Source organism: Hippopotamus amphibius, chromosome X (genome assembly GCF_030028045.1).
Source record: "Hippopotamus amphibius kiboko isolate mHipAmp2 chromosome X, mHipAmp2.hap2, whole genome shotgun sequence".
Classification (NCBI taxonomy): domain Eukaryota; kingdom Metazoa; phylum Chordata; class Mammalia; order Artiodactyla; family Hippopotamidae; genus Hippopotamus; species Hippopotamus amphibius.
The window spans coordinates 42,704,142-42,712,446 of record NC_080203.1 but is presented as its reverse complement, the minus strand read 5'-3'; the positions used below and the strand labels follow the sequence as shown (position 1 = coordinate 42,712,446).

The 8,305-nt window shown below is 39.9% G+C and overlaps 1 pseudogene; it reads right to left on the bottom strand.

The window, feature by feature from the left end:
• Positions 1-415: 415 nt before the first annotated feature.
• On the bottom strand, positions 416-1,504 carry LOC130842544 (snurportin-1-like; annotated as a pseudogene).
• Positions 1,505-8,305: the final 6,801 nt, after the last annotated feature.

The following is an 8,305-nucleotide window of genomic DNA, read 5'->3' as shown; positions in this document are numbered from 1 at the left end:
CACCAAAGATTTTTTCCCGATCTTTATTGGAGTATAATTGCTTTACACTGTTGTGCCAGTTTCTGCTGTAACAACAAAATGAATCAGCTGTATTTATACATATATCCCCATATACCCTCCCTTCTTTTTTTTCTTAAGAATTACATATATTTACATTGTGCACCTGGAACACATTTTCACAGGAGTAGCAACTCCAAATCCACATCCAAATCCAAATCCAAAGACCACCCAATCTGGGGACCTCCCCCAACTGTTAAAGCCAGCATTTCAGATAGGAGATAAGCTGTTTCCAGTTGAATAGCTTTGGGAAGTCTGCTCTAAAATGAAATCACCTTGCTCTTGTCACTGTCCTCCTCCCCAGACTTCCTTCTGGGACCAACCACCATCCTGTGACTCCCAAAGAAGACTGCTCTCTCTAGTTCTCCATGAGGCTCCCTGGGTGGTTGGGGATATGGGAAGGGCTCTTCAGCTTGGGGGTAGACAGGTACTCCAACTCATAGCGCCCAATCTCAGAGGCCTTGTGTGTGAGTTTCTCCTTTATGTCCTCCTTCTGGCTCCTCTTGTGCTCAATAATCTGCTGGAGTTGGTACCCAGCATATCCTGGCTTGGTGGTCAGCGGGTCAGCTCATACAGCTATGCCAAGAACATCTGACACCATGTAGAGGTGCAGCCAGTCCACCAAAGGAATGCTTCCAGGGTTATAGTGGGTCTGCTTGTGGTAGAAGATAAGCCCATTCTACCTCAAAGGAGAAATCCATAGACAACACCTTACACAGGCTCTCAGGGGTACAAGGGAAATTCTTTAGCCCCACAAATTTAAAGGGATTGAGCTTGGTTTTCTCTCCCACTCCTTCTTCTTCTGGTAACTTTGAATGCATCCGGTAGAACTGGAAATCAGTCTGGCAGTCATAAAAAGGGTGTCCCCGCCAGCACATCACGTCCAGGACATAGTAGGTCTGGTTCACCTCACTGTAAATGCAGTCCAGAATGGTGTAGTCTTTTGGACTGTGGTTGAGTTTCGCCTATTGCCTCCTGACAGAAGGGAAGAAAACCTGTTGACACAGTAGCCACTTTTGGGGTAGGGACTGGTAGAACCCCTGGAGACCACAATAAGGGCTCTTCTTCCAACAGGGCACACGACCACAATCCATTACTGCCCCAAATCTGAAGGGACATCAATTAACCACTATGAGGACATTAATTGATTAGCATAGCATGTTTGTAACTTCTTGCCAGTGTTAATGTCCATTTCCTCATCGTCTTTCTTTTCTTCTTCTTCATTCTCCATCCCTGTCCAGTCATCTTCAGCCAGTCTTCTGGCATGGTTCACATAATCCAGCCACTTTGATTTCTGCAGTTCCAATAACCTGCAGCACTACTCACTCTGCTCCAAGGAACTGTACCTGGACTTGTACTGGGATAGGTGGGGGTGTGGGGCAGCTGTGCTGTTCAGATCTTGAGACACAGAAAAGCTACTAGCCAGGGCTTGACTCAGCTCTTCCATCTTCCCCAAGGATTAAATATGTGTCTCAGGGAACTCCCTGGTGGTCCAGTGGTTGGGACTCTGTGCTTTCACTGCCAAGGGCCCGGGTTCAATCCCTGGTCGGGGAACAGGCCAGGCCGAGGTGACAATTCCACGTGCAGCTACCAACGCCTCCCCTCCCTCTTGAGCCTCCCTCCCACCCTCCTTATCCCACCCCTCTAGGTCATCATCAATCACTGAGTTGATCTCCCTGTGTTATGCAGCAGCTTCCCACTAGCTATCACTAAACTTTTGCCACTGAAAAATCCTAGCACAAAACCACTTAGCTAATGTCATATTTCAGGTTTTTGTTGTGGCAATACTCCACTTTCAGTACCAGTTTTCTGTATTAATCAGGACATGTTAAATTAGGCTATCGTAACAGTCCTACAATCTCAGTAGTTCAACATAACAAAAGCATGCTTCTGACTCACACAAATTACATTGTGGATTCAGATAACTCTCCGGAGTATCTTCCCTCTATATGGTGACTGAGTAATCAGGCTTCTTCAAGTTTGAGAAGCTCTAGCATCTCAACACAAGGCATCTTCAGTTGCTGCAGCTAGGAAAGAGAGGTGGCAAGAGAGTTGCGCGTTAGCACTTAAGTGTTTTTACTTGGAAACAAAAGATATCACTCCTGTTCACAGCCCCTTGGCCAGAACTAGTTAGGTAGCCATTACCAATTACAAGAACACTAGGAAATACACCCTTGCAATGTGCATAAAATAGAAGAGAACCAGGTATTTTTGAACCTTAGTAATGTATACCTCAGATACTACTGGAAGTAGTATAGGTTATAGGTAAACAGCACACCTGGAGTCACACAACTTAAATTCAAGCCTTAGCTTTGCTATTTGCCACCTGACAAATGGCTTAAACCCTGAGGCTTAATATGGATAATAATACCTATCTAATTAAATACTTATCTTAAATGATATTATGCTTGTACAATGCATTCAATTAAGAAGCATTCAATTAATTGTTCTATATGCTGCATGGTGCATAATGACATTGTGATCCATTAAGCTGTGATTATGACCAGTAAAATCTGCTGCAGATAATCTCACGGACATCATGGCAGTAACACTTGTAACATATATATTGCTACAGTTCTCCGTCATTTACCATTTTTTAAGCTCTTTATTGGAATGTAATTGCTTTACACCGCTGTGCCAGTTTTTGCTGTACAACAAAGTGAATCAGCTGTATTTATACATATATTTCCATATCCCCTCCCTCCCGTGACTCCCTCCCACCTTCCCTATCCCAGCCCTCTAAGTCATCACCCATCATCAAGTTGATCTCCCTGTGTTATGCAGCAGCTTTCTACTAGCTATCTATTTTACATTTGGTAGTGTATATATGTCAATGCTACTCTCTCACTAGTTTTTGACAGACTGGGAAAATGTTGACACTGTTGTAGTCCCCACAATAGATTAGAGTGAAAACCATGATGATAGTAATGTGTTGACAGGAAGAAAATTAATGTGACAGATGCTATTTCATTTTGCTAAAACATCATAAATTTTGTAGAACAGTGGTCATTTACCATAATCAGGAGCTACTCCAAAATTACAAGCTGAAATAGAAATTTGAAAAGGAAACACATAGCAAAAGCAAGTAAATGAACCTAAAGAGCTTCTCCAAAGAGCTGTTCGTAACATCTTTTAATCTGGCTTCTGCAAATGCTATATTATCATACCTCCTAAGTAATTTTATCCAACCTTTATCTGTCATCAATGAAGATTTTTTAGTAAATACAATTTCATAACTCATATTATTGGAATGATGTTTGGCCCTTCTAAAGAAAGACGTGTATATTACAAATAGAAATTTTTCTAAGAAATTACTCTAAATTAAATATATGTTTTATGCTCATGGCACTAAATACTCAGGGTTTACGCAAAATATTATTTTTTCTACTTTTAGGTGATAAGTTTATTATAAGTTTTAAGCTTATAATAAATGATAATGAAAATATGTTTTTCAACTGATATATCCATATTAAATTAAAAGTTTTCAAATTTGTATATTTTTTCAATCTGTGACTAAATGTTCTTCCAGAATTATAAAATTAGCATGTGTTCACTGAAAACTATGAAATTAAATAATATAATGATCTTATTAAAAATATATATATATATTATTTCACACACACAAACACACACACACACTCACACACACATACCCCTTATTCTTCTTCACCTGCAAACTCCAGATAACCTTCTATGTATTATTCCACACTTTTCTCATACTCACTGTGTGTGTGTATTTCGCTTAATATGTCATGAATATTTCTGCATCACTAACATATATATAAATTATTCTTCCTTTAAAAGTTGAAAAAATGTTCTATTATAAATGTATGACAATTTGTTCAAGCTTCCACCCATAGGTGGACATTTGATTAGTTTCTAGTATTTTGCCATTATAGGCAAGGCTTCAGTAAGCATTCTTTGCTAATATACTATATCAATAAATCACATGCATCTCACAGTGACAGAAGGAGGGAGAGAATAAGAGAATTACATTTCTCTTGATAACTGAATCTGAATCTGAAGTGAAAAATACCAAAACGATTTATAGACAATGCCTTAGAAAGGGGCCTAGGAGTAGGGTCACAGGGCAATTACATCTTATTTTACAGATTTCCCCTACTATTTCCTTATCTAGAACATATACTACTTTTGTAGTCAGAAAAGTAAATGAAATTTAAAATTTGAAGATATGCAGAAATTATTCCTTCTGTAACTTATTAACAAAATAATGATATAGACAGTGTGAGCATAGAAGGATGTTAAATATGCTGTGGAGTTCTTAAAATTATGTTCAAATAGTTTATTAAAAATGTATCACGGGCTTCCCTGGTAGCGCAGTGGTTAAGAATCCGCCTGCCAATGCAGGGGACACGGGTTCGATCCCTGGTCGGGGAAGATCCCGCATGCCGCGGAGCAACTAATCCCCTGTGCCACAACTACTGAGCCTGCGCTCTAGAGCCCATGAGCCACAACTACTGAGCCAATGCACTGCAACTCCTGGAGCCCAAGCGCCTAGAGCCCGTGTTCCACAACAAGAGAAACCACTGCAATGAGAAACCCACGAACTGCAACAAAGAGGAGCCCCGGCTCACCACAACTAGAGAAAGCCTATGCGCAGAAATGAAGACCCAAACGCAGCCAAAAATAAATAAATAAATAATAAAATAAATCTTTTTTAAAAATGTATCAATAATGCATTAGGGTCCTAGGGCTGCCATAACAAAACACCACAGACCAGGTAACTTAGAACAAGAGGAATTTATTCTCTCATAGTTATGGAGGCTAGATGTTCAAAATGAAATTGCTGGTAGGTCCATGCTCTCTCTAAAGGCTCTGGGGGAGGAATTCTTCCTTGCCTTTTCTAGCTTCTGGTGGTTACTGGCAATTCTTGGTGTTCCTTGGCTTGTAGATGCATCACTCCAATCTCTGCCTCTGTCTTCACATGGCATTCTCCCCTCTGTGTCTGTCTTTCCATGGTATCCTCCTCTCTTTCTCTCTGTCTCTGCATCTCTTCTCTTCTCTTCTTATAAGGACACTGGTCATATTGGATTAGGGTCTGTCCTAGTCCAGTTTAATCTCATCTTTCCAGACAAGGTAAGAACCTCACAACATTTCAGCTCCATTTACATCCTCCTACCTTATGTGCTGTTATGGTGTATTTTAATTACACATATATTTTAAACTCCAAAAGATATTATTGTTGTTGTTTTGAATAGCCAACATTCATGTAGATTTACCCTTTTTAGTGTTCTTCATTCCTTCTTGAATTACCCAGTTTCCATTTGGGGTCATTTTCCTTTTGCCTAAATTACTCGCTTTAGTATTTCTTTTAATGCATGTCTAGGAAGCCCTAATTCCCAACTTTTCAATCACCTGTACATCTGTTTTTATGGTTTGTTTCCTTGATTTTTGGTCATTTGGCCCTGTTTCTTAGCATATCTGGTAATTTTTTATTGAATGCTGGACTTTGTGTATGAAAAATTGTGTTGGTTCTGGATGATGTTATCTTCCTCTGAAGAAGACAATTTTTTTTTTCTGAACAACAGACAGAATGAAAGTCGATCATCTTGGGGCTTCCCTGGTGGCGCAGTAGTTAAGAATCCACCTGCCAATGCAGGGGACACGAGTTTGAGCCCTGGTCCGGAAAGATCCCACATGCCGCAGAGCAACTAAGCCTGGGCGCCACAACTACTGAGCCTGTGCTCTAGAGCCTGCAAGCCACAACTACTGAGCCTGTGTGCCACAACTACTGAAGCCTGTGCGCCTAGAGCCCCTGCTCCACAATGTGAGAAGCCACCACACAATGAAGCCCGCACACCACAACAAAGAGTAGTCCCCACTCTCCAAAACTAGAGAAAGCCTGCACACAGCAACGAAGACCCAACACAGCCAATAAATAAAAAATAAAATTAAAAAAAAAGAAAAAAGAAAGCCAATCATCTCGATGCAGTTGAGGCTGGTCTATTGTCAGTTTAACCTTACTCATGGTGTAACCCTTCCTGGGGCTCAACTAAAAACCTAGGCTATTTACTATGGTCCCTGGAGATCCCTGAATTCCTATTTTTTTCACTCCCAGCACTGTGATATTGCTGAATCTGTACAGCTTTGTAGCATCTTGTAGCAGTTTAATGCTTGGTGTCTTTGACTCTCGCCCTGAACAGACACAAGTTAAAAATCAGCTAATGCCTCAAGTGGAAATTTCATGCAGAATGTTGATCACACTTCTTTGCAGCTACCCTTTTCTTCCCCAGGCAACTTGCCCATTCATGTCCCAGCTACCTGATAGCTGTGACCTCCAGTTTTGGTGTTCTTAGCTCAGCAAGAGTGCTGCAGGCTCTAGTTGTTGCTTTTTGTTTCTCCTTTAAGCCACACACTCTATGAATTGAATAATTCTTTGAGGGGAGAAAAGTAGCAGCAAATGGAAGACTCATCTCAATGTTTTCCGTACACTACAATTTGTCCTCTCATGTCCTGGCTGCCTTGGTTCTCTCTAATGTCTCCAAAGAGCTTTGTAAAAACCTTTGTCAAGCATTTATAGTTACTGTCAGCAGTAGAATTAATTTGGTACCAGCTCCTCCACTGTAGCTGAAAACAAAAGCCTGACACATGATTTCCAAGTTATAATTTTTATATTCAAAAAAATGTCACTGTGCTAGAGACACCTTCCTATAGTACAGAGAAAAAAAGAGATATCTTCTGGCTGTGTCATGGTATTGAGAATTTAGATCAGTCCCATAATATGGGAGGAGAAAATGCATAAAAGATACATGAGCAGTCTGGCCATATTCCAGTGAATCTCAGTATCCTTGAGACTGGACCTTCCCTACAGTTCAGTTAATATGGTCTTCCTCCTGTTCCTCTGGCCTAACTAGTGTCCAACAACTTGGAGGTGAGACAAAATGGCAGCCAATGAATAACCAATTGTGATGCTTCAAAAAATTTTGTGTAATTTTAATGGGCATTTTCTTGACTACTAAAAATATTAGGATACTTTTCTTATGATTATTTTTTTCTTTTCTTTCCTTTATTTTGGTTTTTGTTTGTTTGTTTGTTTTTGGTTTTAGCTGCACCATGTGGCTTGAGGGATCTTTGGATCTTTGGTTCCCCAAGCAGGGATCAAATCCATGCCCCCTGCAGTGGAAGCGCCAGAGTCTTAACCACTGGACCACCAGGGAAGTCCTTCATTTATTTCTTAACACATCTTCTAGCTTGTGTTATATACTACACATTAAATTATGAAACATCTTTTTACTGACCATTTGCTCTTTAAGAATTATTATCTATACCATATAAATAGTATAAACTTTCAAACACGCTACATCCCAGACCTTCTAGGTATACTATTATTTAAATCTCATAACAACCTTGATAGGTAGGTGCTCCACTCCATTTTAATTTTATTTATTTGTTTGTTTATTGGCCACACTGCACAGCTTGTGGGAACTTAGCTCCTGCCCAGGGATTGAACCCAGGCCCTCAGCAGTGAGAGGGAGGAGTCGTAACCACTGGACCACCAGGGAATTCCCTTCACTCATTTTTTAAAAGGAGGGATCGGATTTAGAAACTTTAGGTAGCTTGGTCAAGATCAAACTACTAGTAAGTAGGAGAATGAGAATTCAAATTTGTATTAATCTAATTAAAAGCTAGCTTTCCATTTCTAGTAGTTAAACTAGGAGCAAACTATAGATAAAGAACATACATATATTGTTGCTGATGCTTGTCTTCTGAGACCTGGTAGGGAAGAAAGTGAAACATCTCTAACCAAAGAGAAATTATGAGTTACAATTTCTCATCATTCTTTAGAATATAGGCTACTTTTAAAAAGGATAAGCGTACAAGAAATAATTTCAACGCCTAGGGGTACCACCAAAGACACTGGGTCTTCCAGAAAACTGTGCCTAGTCAGAGAAGGAATAGCATGACTTTAACCATGTGTCAGATGTTACAACAGCACCAGCACAGACTAGTGATATGAATTTTTTCCAAGCTGTTTAAGAGAGAAAAGCATTAAGATTTCTATCTTATGAAGGCAGCCAAGTCCATCCTGGTTTTTATGAAAATTAGCAAAATATTCAAGGTCCAGGCTATCCAAGCACATTGAGGACCACCAGATATTCAGGATCTGAACAACTTTACATCAAAAATGACCAGAGATTCAAAGGCTGGTTTGTTAAGGCACAGTAATTCACCTTATAAATTGTATAGCTAGAGCGAGCTTTACACTTTAATTTCAAAACTAATAGCA